The sequence below is a fragment of the Platalea leucorodia genome (assembly GCF_965183815.1).
Source record: "Platalea leucorodia genome assembly, chromosome: 4".
NCBI classification, from domain to species: Eukaryota; Metazoa; Chordata; class Aves; order Pelecaniformes; family Threskiornithidae; genus Platalea; species Platalea leucorodia.
The window spans coordinates 4,522,085-4,535,764 of NC_138826.1; the positions used below are offsets into that span (position 1 = coordinate 4,522,085).

At 41.6% G+C, this 13,680-nt stretch overlaps 1 protein-coding gene across 4 annotated transcripts in view; it reads right to left on the reverse strand.

The window, feature by feature from the left end:
• ZRANB1 (zinc finger RANBP2-type containing 1) overlaps positions 1–13,452 on the reverse strand; it is a 44,827-nt gene extending 31,375 nt beyond the window's left edge. Inside the window, exons 1-2 of one of the 4 annotated variants that reach the window (XM_082310804.1) lie at positions 13,298–13,452; positions 329–426 (exon numbers count right to left, since the gene is read on the reverse strand). The gene's annotated coding sequence lies outside the window, so the exon portion shown is untranslated. Of the gene's footprint in view, positions 1–328; positions 427–10,707; positions 10,769–12,537; positions 13,041–13,297 lie in introns of those variants that run through there. The other 3 variants (XM_082310801.1, XM_082310803.1, XM_082310802.1) reach the window with 3 other exon arrangements.
• Between the last annotated feature and the right edge of the window lie 228 nt (positions 13,453–13,680).

Genomic DNA, 13,680 nt, shown 5'->3' on the forward strand with positions numbered 1-13,680 from the left:
GAAGGAACACAAAGTCTAAATCCTGCGAGGTCTCTTTTGCAAGACTTCACAGGATTTGGAAGGAAGGAGTGTATCAGGTGGGCAGTTATACAATGAGTAAGCAGTTCCTTCTGAAAAGCAGGGTGTAGGAGTTTACATAAAATGCATATATTTGAAAATTTTATACGTGTGCTTAACCAAGACTAGGCCTTGATTAGACAGCACTCGTAACAGTAGTGTTACGGAGTTAAAATACCGCTTGAAAGCAAGCACACAAGCTGTGTGTGTTGATAAGCTAACATAGTATTTTCATTTTACAAATCCAGATTACAATCCAATTCCAACTCACTTTTTCTCTAATGAAGAGGGGATTCTGTCTTCATGCTGGCTCAGACCTTTTCCTCAGATTGCCAAATATGAAGGATGAGACTAAGCAGATAACTATTCCTGTAAACAAAATGAAAACAGACTCATTATAGGTTTCCTACTGGACCTGAGTAACCAGAAAGTTAATTATTAAATGCCACACCTCTTCTGGTCCCAATTTACTTGTTTAAGCTCAGTCATGACCTGCTGAGACTAACATATAGGCTGGTTAAAATAAACCAATAAAGAACCAGTCACCACACAAGCGATCAATCCGCTGAAGTAAAAGAATTGGATCCAAGCAACGTCAAATTCACACCAAAACATCTATAAACACTCTTACTGGAATCTGAAACTTAGGATGGGGAAGGGAAAAAAGCTTTGATCCCCTCCAGTTTGTGTGGCCGGCATAGCAGAGGGAAAGGGTGAGGCAGGTAGCTAAAGGACAAATAGAAAAATATATACAGTCTATTTCCTCCCTTACCACAGAATCCTTATCCAACATACGAGACTCAATTATGTGCTATTTTTAAGCATGCAAAACTGTTTAAAATAAAAATTTTTCAGATCAATTGACTGACAATTCCCATTCATCACATTGCAACTCTTGGATAACAAAAACACCCAGAGTCCAGTAAACAAAAACTCAAGAGAGAAGTTACACAACAAGATTAAATTCAAAACTAGACACATCGAACTCAAGATTAGTTTACACCTCTTCTCCAGTTAGGAAGTGTTTTAGGAGTTGGTACATCCTTTACTGAAATACCTTCACACACACCTTGCTCTACCAAGGCACAGCTAGATGTCCACTTGAATTTGTTGCCCTTATTGCTACTATCTCCCTTCTGTGGACTCCAGCAGGCAGCACAGGTTTTTTCCCAACAGCTCGACTCTGATCTATTCACCAGATCAGGTGGCTGCATGAATGAGGGGCTATCGCATGGCCAGGACAGAGGGGAGTGAAGGACTATCCTTTTCAGCAGCGACCCATATTTATGCTGCATGAAAGCAGATGAGCAATCAGGAACATATAAAGCTTTCTCATAAAGGTCGGGTTCTAACGTTACTTGTTTCAACAGCCTGCAGAGCACTTCACTCCCACCTATACGTTATAAAACTGTGTCAGACTAAGGAATGTGCTGAGGAGGCAATTAGACTTCCTACTGCTTCCCCTCCACTGTTCCTCATAAATGTCCATGCCTGTGCATAATGGAAAAAAAAGGAGCGAGATCATACCAGGGCCCCCATACCTGTAATAAAGTAAGTGAAAAATATATACATATACACAAGAATAAAAAGTCAACTTGATTTTACTAAAGGTGACTTTGTAAAGATGACTTTTCAGGAACTTGGAGGAAAAACAGTTTCTCTACTCCAGAAACAAACTAAAGCTTTGCTAAAACACCTCCTATATGAGTACACCATACGCTAGATTTATCTACTCCGCTTGACCAAGGCTTTTTTCCCCAATTCCCAAAATAAGTTCCTTAATGACTTTAACATTTCGTAATAAGCTTGTTCTCGCTATAGACTGTAGAGAGCTTTCTGAGACATTAACGTTTCCTAGTTAGGAACTGAAGACAGTTGAACATGGTTTTCAGAAAGGAGAAGGAAGCAGCGCACCGTCCGTGCACCTGCCAACCGCCACCAACAGATCCGCCAAGAGCAGTTTCACTTGGGCCACCAAGGGCAACCAGAAAGTGGCTGTCCCAAGACTTCAATGCCCCACACAGGCTTGAGAATAATTTCTACCTGAGCAGAAGCTGGTATGTTTTCAGTAGGTGATGCTTTCAATCAAAAGCTAGATCAGCATACGATGTGTGCTGGAGCCCAAGAGGGATCTGTGACTGTGAATGGTGTCTTTCCTGCCCTAGTTTGTAAAGCCTTAAACCCAGCAGTTCCCACTGCAAACAAATCCCAACTCACATTTGGGATGGGGCAAGAAAACAAAGCATCATCTGTTTTACTGACATTAAGGCTCGGAAAGGAGACTGCTGCTCAAGTTGAAAAGCAGCTGGTTGCAAAACCGATCTAAACAAATACTGAGATACTATTTATGAAACTAAATAGCACAGTACATACCGTGTTACAGAAAAGCTTTCACATGTATCATGAGATTAGGTTTTTAGCTGCAATTATTCTCTGCGCCCCTTAAAAAGCTAGATGCTTTCAGATATAATTCCTAGAGAGGCTGAGTATCTGCAGCTTCGAAAGCCGCCGAGATACAAGCTCACCACCTCCGAACAGGAGGCCTCGGGTTATTAGCAAGCAAAGGAGATAAAAAGGCTCAACGGAGCAATGCAATTTCTCTTATTTGATAGCTCTGCCAACACCCACTACAGCACAGCCAGATGAGAAAATTTAGCAGTTGGACATATCGGGTTTTTATTACTTTTAGGTCTTGGTCTGACCCCAATGGCACCCCACCCCCGGGCACCAGAACCATCCCATTTACTGGTGATACAGGACCATCAGCCAGCCACTGAGCACTCTGAAGCTTGTCACATTTTTTCAGAATTACTCCTTTGCCCCTCTGTCTTCAAGTTAACTTGTTATTTTAGATTCTTCACAGAGGAGAAGTTGAATCACGTAGTACCTCCTCTCACAGAGAAATAGCACAACAGTGACTGTGAGGTGCGGGTGCATGCCTTAATGTCCAAAAAGCATGAGCAGACAAGAAATTAAAACCCACAAAACTCCAAGCAAGTTCCAATTGATCAGTTTATACAGTGTGCTAAATACCTTCCAGACTGACTAGTAGAGTAACTCAGTGCATTAAAGAGGAGAATATATTAAATTCTGATAAATTAAGTAACAAAGACAAATCAAAACTTTATCAGACTACCTTTTTATTAAACAAGGTCAGCCAGAAAAGGTCACCTAGACCAGTCACAAATTTTTCTTTAACTTTTAAGAATATTCTTCTTTTTCGGTACATGGGAGAACACAAAATGGCACACAGAAATTGGGAAGAAACAATGAAGTCCTCAAATAACATTTTTGTGACAGGATATATTATACTCCCCTCAATTTAATTATTCACTGTGTCCAGAAGTTATTTTTCCTTCGGCTCCAACAAGGAACGATATGGAGCTCCATTTCATCAAACGGTCAAGCCCTTCCCCGTAAGCAGGCCAGATGCCGATTTAGACCAGTCTACACTATGGATTTTCTGCTGGGATGGTGCTGGCATCTGTGCCGGCACAAACCTCACGTAATTATACTGATCACATCGGTGTTCCCACCTTAACTCGTTTTGCTCACGCATACAGATTTTCGAACAAAGCCAACTGCTTCTGTATTTACAGGGAAAAGGGAGCTTAGGTATCAACTTAAGCCTTCAGCAAGACGTGCAAGGCAAAAGAGATCCACCCTCCTTCCCCTCGCCGTAGCTGCCTCTCTGAGGCTGCTCCAAAAAGAAAGGCAGGCTGGTTTGTTTATTTTTATTTTAAAACACCGAAGCAACTTTTCAGAGGAACAAAATAAGCAGAAGCACCTTGTTCTGAAAGAAAGAGAGGTCTCTCTACCCAAACGCAGAATCTATTAACTCAAGAGTTTACGACTGCAGAAGTAACACCTTTCACACATCCAGCCACAAAAAGGAGCGGAGAGGAACGGGACTGCGAGTCAAAGCGAAAGATCAAACAGCAGCACTTTCACTGACTGTATTCTTTATGTATTACGAAACATGGTGTATTTAAATCTACATCTACCAAGAACGGGTCTCAATCTGACAGCTGTAATTGCTCACTAACAGCTGGATAATGTTGCTGTGAAGTTTATATACACACATGATGGACAAACAGCTTTTCAAGAAAAACTGCCTATGATTAACCCCGCATAATTTGACACATTTTCAGAAGTGTTCGCCCTTGTACGTCACTACCTCAAGTTCTCTTCCAATTACCCATAAAAAATTAGCATACTTCTTAGAAAACTGAAGTTCGTTTATGCACAAATAAGCTTTCTAATTAAAGCTGTAAAAGGAAAACCTGTTAAAACCACACATCTGGATTATCACCTTAAATGGGTATGATAAAATATGCACTAGTCTGAATTCAGATACTTGTAGCTGGTTTTGTTCTGCAAAACTGCAGAACGTTTTTAAAAGATGCACAAGATGAATTTGAGTCAACTGTTCACAGCAGGAAACAAAGCAATGGTTTAATTTCACTGTTTCCAAACAAACACATTCATAAACACTGCCACTCTGTTGCTGACTCTAACCATGCTATCTTTTTAAAGCTCATATAAGCTGTATCAAGGGACTCAAAAGTTTTGCCAATTTTTAAATACAGCCAGTAGGAAGGTCTGGAAGATAACAGAGCTGTACACTAGCTTAAATCAAAAAGGCCAATTTGTTTCTTTCAAACTCGTAAACTCTCTGAAAGCCTCCTCCATGACTTCTTACATAAAAGACTGCTATTTAACTGGCTCAAATTCACTTTTTGTTATCTGGGTCCAAGAATCCTTGTGAAGTATCACACTGTCCATACACTTCAACAAAAACACCTTACATTTTTAAATAACCTATTTGAAATTTATTGCCAAGTATTAAGAATCGATTTTCACATGAAATTTGCCTTGCCTAATTTTCTAAGGTGGAATTTTACTGACACTTTCTTCTCTTAACTTACTAAATTTACTTACTCTACCTTCAACTATTTGCTATTCCTGCATGACTGCTTTCTCAAGAATTCAGTGTAAGCCTCAACAGATCAGTATATTAGAAGCATAAAACTTGAACCTAGGCTTCTATAGTTTGAAGGGAGCTAACAATAAGTTCCTTTGTTGTCTCTGCAAATTAGTTTAAAAAAAAAAAAAATTAAGAACGTTGACCTTGTCAATGGGACAACCAAATCAGATCAGCGCTGAATCTGGAAGCTTTGCGGTAAGGGCAGTAACTACGTATTATAATAAAGAACGGAAAGGTTAATGCAAAGTCACAAATGTAGAAGCATTTTCTGTATTAGCCTGAATACACCAAAGGAAGGAATTTAAGAGGTAAGCATAGTTTGCTTTGGTTGTTAGTTCCTTAAAAATGGAAGGATACTGTCCCAAACAGATCAGCAAAAAGAAGGAAATAATCCACCATCTCAGGAAAAGAGCACCGGAATTGTTTTCTGCAAGCTGCTCTATGAGGTGGGCTTTTTTGCTTAGGAAATTTTTATTTCTTTAAAGCACATTGGCTGCCTATTTGCACTACAGACAGTATGAACTGGTCTCAGACTGCAGCTACCGTTACAGAAGGCAGAAAGCCCTTTCTTACAAAATACAGATACAAAGCAAGAACTATGCGGGAAGACAGAAGCTTCTGTCAAACTACGTTATCCTTCCCATCCTCATCCCAGTAAGAGCACTGCTCTTAAAACACACAAGGATCACCTTTGCTCTTCTGAGTAGTAGGGCTGTTCCTTTGCTCCAATAACAGGGGTAACAAGAATGGTGCTGTCCTAAGAGAGGCATCATTGAGTCAAGATTGGCACAAATCTCAGTTCTACTAAAACCCAAATCACTGCTACGTAAATCACAACCTAATCTACAAACTATAACATTAATGGTGCACGAGAAAAGAAAAAATTAAAATATTTTAGTTGTAACCAAGTAACTATTTACAATCTAGTATGTTAAATGAGTTTTAACATTTTTCTTCAGTTTTGATAGTCTAGCCTGTCAAGAAACCCTCTGTACTGCAGATTTTTAGGTATGACCTCCCTCATTACGTACGAATTTTCATCTACTCTTGTAAGTGGGCAATTAGTTAAAATCCAGAAGACTTGATCTTTCACAAGGAAACACGCTGCAAGAAATACAGGTCTCTTAAAAAAAAAAATTCTGAGAAAGTAAGTAGTAACTTTTGAAAACATTTAGAAGTCTGTTCATTGGGTGAATTCTGACAGGCTTAATTTACATAAAATTAATAAAAAATTGCTTGTATTTTGATTTATGCATTCACATCTCATTTCAAAGCATCTTAAGTCTACTTTATTAGGTATTTATGGTATTCAGAAAAATTACGCTGATTTTGCTTCAGCTTTCTTTTCAATATTCTATTCACACTTGCAATCCAACTGCTATCATTTCAAATAAACCTTAAAGCCTGACTTTGCATAAGCAAGAGAATTTATATGCAGTTTTAATGCAAGAGGATGCCTAATTTTGCAAACGTTCTATGCAGTAAGAAGTCAAACATTCGGGAGGTTGCAGATCTCAGGAGACATCCGACATACAAGAACTGACAATGAACTTTAGGTTCGGCTGTAGACCTACCTATAAACAGATTCTTCTGCAAAAGCTGAAAACTCATCACAGGATTAACACGTATTTGACAATACTAAACGTTTACTCTTTCTGCTGTCTTTTTTTATTTTGATGTTTACCCCTTGAAGCATTTTTGTGCTCTTAACCACTACGGTTAATCCTGCTGACTAACTTGCAAAGTACAAATTTCCATTTTATTTGTTACTCATCTCAAATGGGTCAAACTACATATAGCTCCATTAAATTTGTGACTAAAAGCTAGGAAAACCTTAACTGCTGAAAACAACCTATAAAAAACAACAGCAGCGGCTCGCAGTTCTTGCTCTTTCTTATTTCAGGAGAGAGTTACATTTTTCAAGGGTGTTTTGTTTTGTTCTAAACTCAATTAAAAGTGAACAACTGTTCAGATGAGATGTTACTGCACATTAGGATGGGCTAAATACGACTGCTTACTCAGAAACCAATACCATTTGGGCAAATGAGAGTAAGCAGATCAACAGTTACATAATACACAGCATCTCCCACACAATACTAATCAAAAACCAAGCAAAGTGACTCAAAAAACGAGCTATGACAGAATATTCGCATAAATACAGCCAGCAACATTTAATGAATCTGACCATCGTGAACAGTCAGCAACAGATGAATACCGACTCGAGATAAGATGTAAAATACAGTAACAAACATAACATAATAAAACACAACAGAATTGTTAAAACTTCATTCTTAAGACATTTGCCTTGGACAAAGTACACAAGTTGAACAAGAGGATTCTTTATAAAAAGCAAGGTCAAATACAAAAATATAGTTTATCTGTGTTTAGACTATGTGCCTAAAACATGAGGCTCATTTTTGTTTACATCTCGGCCATCCTCACACAAGATGAGGAAAACCAGATGTCATGCTCTGACTAAAAACACGCTGTGGAGTCAGACATCAAAACTGAAAAACACTTAAACCTGTCCAACAACCAAGGAACACGATATTAAGACTCGTACGTTTGACATTCAGTTCTAGTAATTATCCTCTGGACCTCCTCGATACTGGCTGACCATAAATCAGATCATGGCTAGATGCAGACAGATTGACCATTTGGTGGAGAAAAGCCACCTGCCTCCAAATGAAACAAGGAAACGCACACTCAACAGCAACTATTGTGTAGTTTCCTCCTAACTAATGGCAAGCCACTTTCAGACACAGTTAAGGACCATCTCTGGTATACGCATTTGCAATTGGGCTATATTTAAGACTAGTTCTAGTTCAAGTACACCATACAAGCTACACTCATTTTATCCAGCTCTTCTTAACGTACTGGCTAGACAGCAAGTATAAAAAAAACAAAGAAAAAAAAAAAAAGAGGGAGAAGCAAAAATGCTATTATCACAGCACAGAAAAACCACTACTGTGTATGTTGCTGCTTAACACAGTGCAAAGAACAAGTATCAAATATCCCAGGGAAAACAAATTCAAACTCCCAGAGAAAGAGTGATACCACATTTAAAATAAAAAAAATCAGGTTTTTTTAACCTTTGATTAGTAATCTGTATTTTGCTCATAATACATAGCCAACAACTCCCGGTTGATCACTGCAAGGCATTATCTGAGCTGCTAGAAAGTTTCAGAGTAACAGCTCTAAAACAGTAAACCTGCTTCTGGGGAGTGGGAACCACTTTGTGCTAGAGACAACACTGAACAACCTTCTTGAAATAAACCATTTAAAAGCCACGAGGTGACAATTATTTTTATCGCCGTCAAGCTAAATAGTAATACAGAGGTCAAAAAAAAGTGTAAATAGTCCAGCAGACCATCCAACCCTTCAGCAAGACAAAAGTTAGCTTCTCAGCAAGCACACAGTAAGGGGAAGCCTTGGTAGCCAAAACCAAAACCCATAGGCCCATCCAGCAGAAGGCATAAATGGTAATCGGACATTGCTAAGACATTTATTACAAAGTACTCCTGACTTACCATGGTAGTGTGAGCTTAAAAAAAAAAAAAAAAAAAAAAAAAAGCAGCTTAGCATGAAAACAAGCATATACTCAACACTTCTTAAAACTGCAGAAGACTTAAGACTCTGACCTGTAGATTGAAGCTGTTTCAGGGGAGCATTCAGATAGCAGCAACTAATAAATACATCAGCTGTCTACTGAATCCCTGCTTAGATACTGAGAAGATGGATGGAGACAGAAGAAATACTTTCAAGCCCATTAGCCTGAAAGAAGTACAAGTCAACACTTACGCAATGCACTTACAGTCTTTACAACCCCACGCAATAAGATTCTCTCATAAATTGACGATCACCTTCGTAAAGCAAATTTTTTGTTAAAATTATCCACACTTATGAAATTTATGACAGTCGTTTTTCTTCCCAAATAATCAACTGACTATGCACCAAGAGCCGCATAGTTTTCAAATGAATGGACCTACAAAAGTGCGTGCAACTTCAAAGCCACTAAAAGATTACTTGATCATAATAGTTCTAATCTACTGAAAACAAAACAGACGACTCAAGTTTATTTTTCTTTCCAGAGTCACATAAACCACGGTTCTGACAATTTTCTTTAGCTCAGGAAAACTAACTCCTGAATATCTGCAAGACAGCAGAACACCAACGTAACTTAGAACTAAGTTTCTTAATGTCTGTAAACTCCCCAGTAACTTGGACTTGTTCTGTTCCATTAAGAACAGGTACTCAGGACTAGATCCTAAATCAAATCCACGTCAAAGAATCACATGGAAGATTTTTAAACCTTAACTTTTTTTTTTTTTTTTACAAAAATAATGGCACACATAACCCAAATAATACATCACTGTGTACTGGCTTCTGGCACAGTGGGAGGAAGGAGAAGGAAAAAAAAAAAAAAAAAAAAAAAGAAAAAAAGACTGCAGCCTCCTTGCTCACAACTGACAGTTTCAGAAAGAAGTCCTATTTACACCTACCAAAATAGACACAGGTCCATCCTTCAAGTCCCCCCATCCCCTGGACAGCACATTCAATGCCTGGTATTCGTTTTGTACCTAGCTCTCATTACTTCAAGTATTTTCAGCTCAATTCTGAACTCAGCCTTAAAGACGGATGTAAATTCTGTGCCTTCCCCAGCACACGTCTTAGAAGTACTAACTTTCATTAATTTAAAATGCACACGTGAGTAGAAGCAAAATTAGCAGCCATTCCCAGAAAAAAAAATCCGCCTTACTAGAAATAATAAAAAATAATCATAATGCAGTAGTATCCTTGTTTTAAGCACAAGCAGAACAGATATCAGGATAAACTCAAATAACCAGAGGGAAACACGCCAACTTAATTATATCTGCTGTACAGCAAAAGATGCAAAAGGGCTGCAAACTTGGCTGCTTCGTAGGCAAGATGGCCTGCATATACCAGCACCTACCACTCTTTCCAATATATTACCCATGGATGGTCCTTGTAAAAAAATCTACCATTCCTTCTGCTTTCTTGAACCAAGGTCTCCATATCAGCCCCCTCTTGAAGACAGTTCCCTCTTCAAACGTCACTGCGCTCATTCCCTACTTCAGCCCCTCCACACCTCTCCTCTCTTTGGTCTTCACCAAAATGAGTTTCTGCATAAATGGGACAGCAGCACAGGAAAAAAAGTTGTTCTGAAAAATGCCAGGTGGATACAACTCCAGTTTGACTACAGAGCTTCTGAAAACCTGCCCATGCCACAAAAGAAGGATATCAGAAATCATCTGTATTATTATAGACTAACATGTTCTCAGAATTGATGAAGTACTACAGTTCTTACTTTAAAATTATGTTAACTGTTAGACACCGAAGAGATAACAGTCCTATTATTAATCTTGTATCTCAAGAAAGTTCCGAAAGAATTAACTAGGTACGTATAAGAAGCTGTGCTTCAGCAACTGATGATGCAAAAATGAACACAGTCGCAAAATCAAACCAATTCTGTGCAAGTTAAAGCAATGTCAGCTATGCAAGCAGTGCTATGAAAAAGAGTAAGTACCAGGAAAGTGTCTGAATTCTTAATTAGAAGATAGACGTTTTCTTTTTAAGGTATAACAAATTCCATTCAACTGACATTACAAAGTTGTAATTATCTGTTATTTAACTGATTTTACCAAGCTATGCCATTTGACAAGTCAAGTGGTAAGCTCTTCATCAGATGTGTTGAAAAAAAATCTCTTTTCAACTATGCCTCTTCATACGTAGTACTAATTAAAAAAAAAAAAAAAAGAAAAATTAAGAATTCTGTTACAGCTAAGCCAGCCATTTTCAGCTGCCAAACTAAAGTTTAGTTCCATTTTAGTACCAGGAGACTGTGGATCATAATTCAGGCAGTTAAAATGAGGATTACTTGTTGACATGAATTTTGAACAGCTCAAAATAACCCAGTCTTCAAATTTTGGGGGGAGGAAGGGCCATGAGATTACTAACAGAACTGGCAGTAGCAGTTTAATGCTTTGCTCTGATTAGTAGATGGTACATCACGATAAAGAATGTATTGATCTAAAGTTCTGCACAACCTCAGCCCGGTGCAAAACTGATATGGGAAAGAGAAGCTGGACAGAGAAACGTTAACACTCAAGTTAATACCACATGAAGGAGCCGGTAAATCTCACATTAAAGTGCCTGAGAGTACATTTGATTATTTGATTGACTGTATTAAAAATAACCTCCCATACAATCAGTAAAGTATTTTCTACTTACACTTCTGACTTATTTACAGATCCATCTTGCAAAGAACACCAAAGATGGATGGGATTTCCCGTCCCCAAGGAATTTACATATCGAATGACGCACAATTAGAATGGCCAAACACTAGGCTAAATAAGCCTGAAAATGTTGCCTTGACCAATTTTGTGTTTTAACTAGTCTCCAATTTAAGTCATGCTTCTGTGATGAATCCCATTGATGCTTTTATGCCACTCAGCATTCCAATTCAATATTTTTAATTATACTTCTGAGAAAATGCTAATGGATACAACTCTACAATAACAGATTACGGCCTCATCGGTCATCCCCATCTGCCTGTCCTTACTTAAGCGGCGTAAGAGAAGTAAAGGTAATAATTTCTTTTTTCTTCAAGAGAATTACAGCACATAATTATGAGTTTCACAAATCCTACAAAATGCAATGCATCCAGAAGCATTATTCTCTTTTAATGCTGTGACAGACTTAAATCAGAAGTGATCTTTTACATACGACGTGCTAGACTCCGCATGCTGAGACACCAATTCAACTTGGCCTTCGGAAGGAGGCAAATAAGAGTTCCAGAACACCTCCTGCTGCTTACCCGTTTCCCCCTGAGTAACCACTAAAAAAGGAGGAAAAAAAAAGAAAGAAATGGGCTTCACAAATCTCTTCTGCAGTCACCAAAGACAAAATGCTAGACGAGCAGAAGGAAAAGCAAAATTAAGTGCAACAGATCTCCCTTGGACTACTGTTACAAGGTTCTGCTCACACTAGAACGAGCGTTAACACAGTACATGTTAGAGACAGGAGGAAGGTACTGCACAGAAGACGTCTCACCTTTCAATTTCTGCATCAACAAACGTATCAATGTGTTAAACTCACATGCCAGTTCCACCACTTACGACACAGTGGGTAGCTAGTGAGTAGAGACTGTTCAAGCACAGCACAAAGCCTGTCAAACAACATTTGTTTACTACACCGACTCCTAAGAATTCTAGAAAAAGTTGTCGTTATTGTTATCACCGAAAGTCACCATGGCAGCAAAAAGTCCTCAGCGGCCGTGCTGCCCCTGCCACGCGAAAAGACCCAAATTAATTTTCTCCCACCATTTCTCCCACCCGCTGCTGTTAAAGAGAGCGGTGAGAACTGCGGGGCCGGAGCGCTGGAGACGTGGGTTGAGGGCTGGCAGCGGTGCCTTTTGCCGCTCCGAAGGAAGGACTGACAGGCGCATCCGTCACCTCCGCAGCGAAGTTTACCTTATCCCGGCAGGAAGCTGCCGCAGTCTGGGACGGTGACGGCGGAGTCGGAAAAGCGCTGGAAGCGTGGATTACCAAGGTCTGCCTCGCTCGTTAGCCGAACTTTTCTAATTTGTTTTTTTTTAAACTTCAGCTCACAAATCGAGCTTTTGAAATACTCCCCACACCGTACTTTATTTCCGACAGAGTACCGGCAGCACGCGATACCGTGCTATAGGCGCTGTCAGGTAAGTTCTGCTATCCAAAATTCAGGGACACAAGCACGGAGCCCCCATCACCGCAGCGCACAGCGGGCACGGCCAACACGAAAAATCCGGAGGGGGGAAGCGGTGGGAGGCAGCAGCGGCATGATCTCACCCCACAGACCGCGGCACGGCAGCCCGGCGTTCGGAGGGGAGAAAACCGGAGTTTCCTGCCTTTGTACCCAGCCCCCGGCCGCCGCTCGCCGAAAGCCGCGTTACGGGACGGGGGGAGCGACGCCGCACCCCGCCGGTTACCGCCGGAGCGAACCCCCCCTCCCCACCCCGCTTTCACTCGGGACGGCGACCCCAGCGGGGCCCGAACCGGTCACGGAGGAGCCGCGGAGGAGGTGACTCCCCACCGCGGGCCACCCCCGGCCCCGCAGCGCCCCGCCCCGCCCCGCCGCCGGGCGAATCCCGGCGGGTCACCCACCGGCCGGGGAACCGCCGCCGGGCCCCCGCGGGGGGCAGCCGGCCGTGCCCCCCCCCAGCGCTGCCCGGGGAGGGGAGGGGGGCTTTACCTCGCCGCCGCCGCCGCCGGGAGCCGTCCCTCAGGCGGACGCTCGGCGCTGGAAGCCGCCTGCGCCCCGCGCCGCCGCCCCCCCCCCCCGGCCCGCTGGCTGCGGCGTCCTCTCCCCGCTCAGGACATGGTCTCTCCCAGCGCGGCGGGCTACCGCCGCCGCCGCGGGCGCTCCCACTCGGCGCGGCGGGGGGGGGAAGCCTCTCGCCCCGCTCCCCGGGCTCCTCTAATGGCGGCGGCTGGAGCGGCCCAAAGCAAAATAAACCCCCATACGGCCAGCAGCCCGCACGTCAGCCCGGCCTGCCGCCCTGCCCGGCGCCCATTGGCGGAGGGGAAAGCGTAGCTTCCGCCAATCGGTGCGCGCCTCTTTGGGAAGAGCGGGTG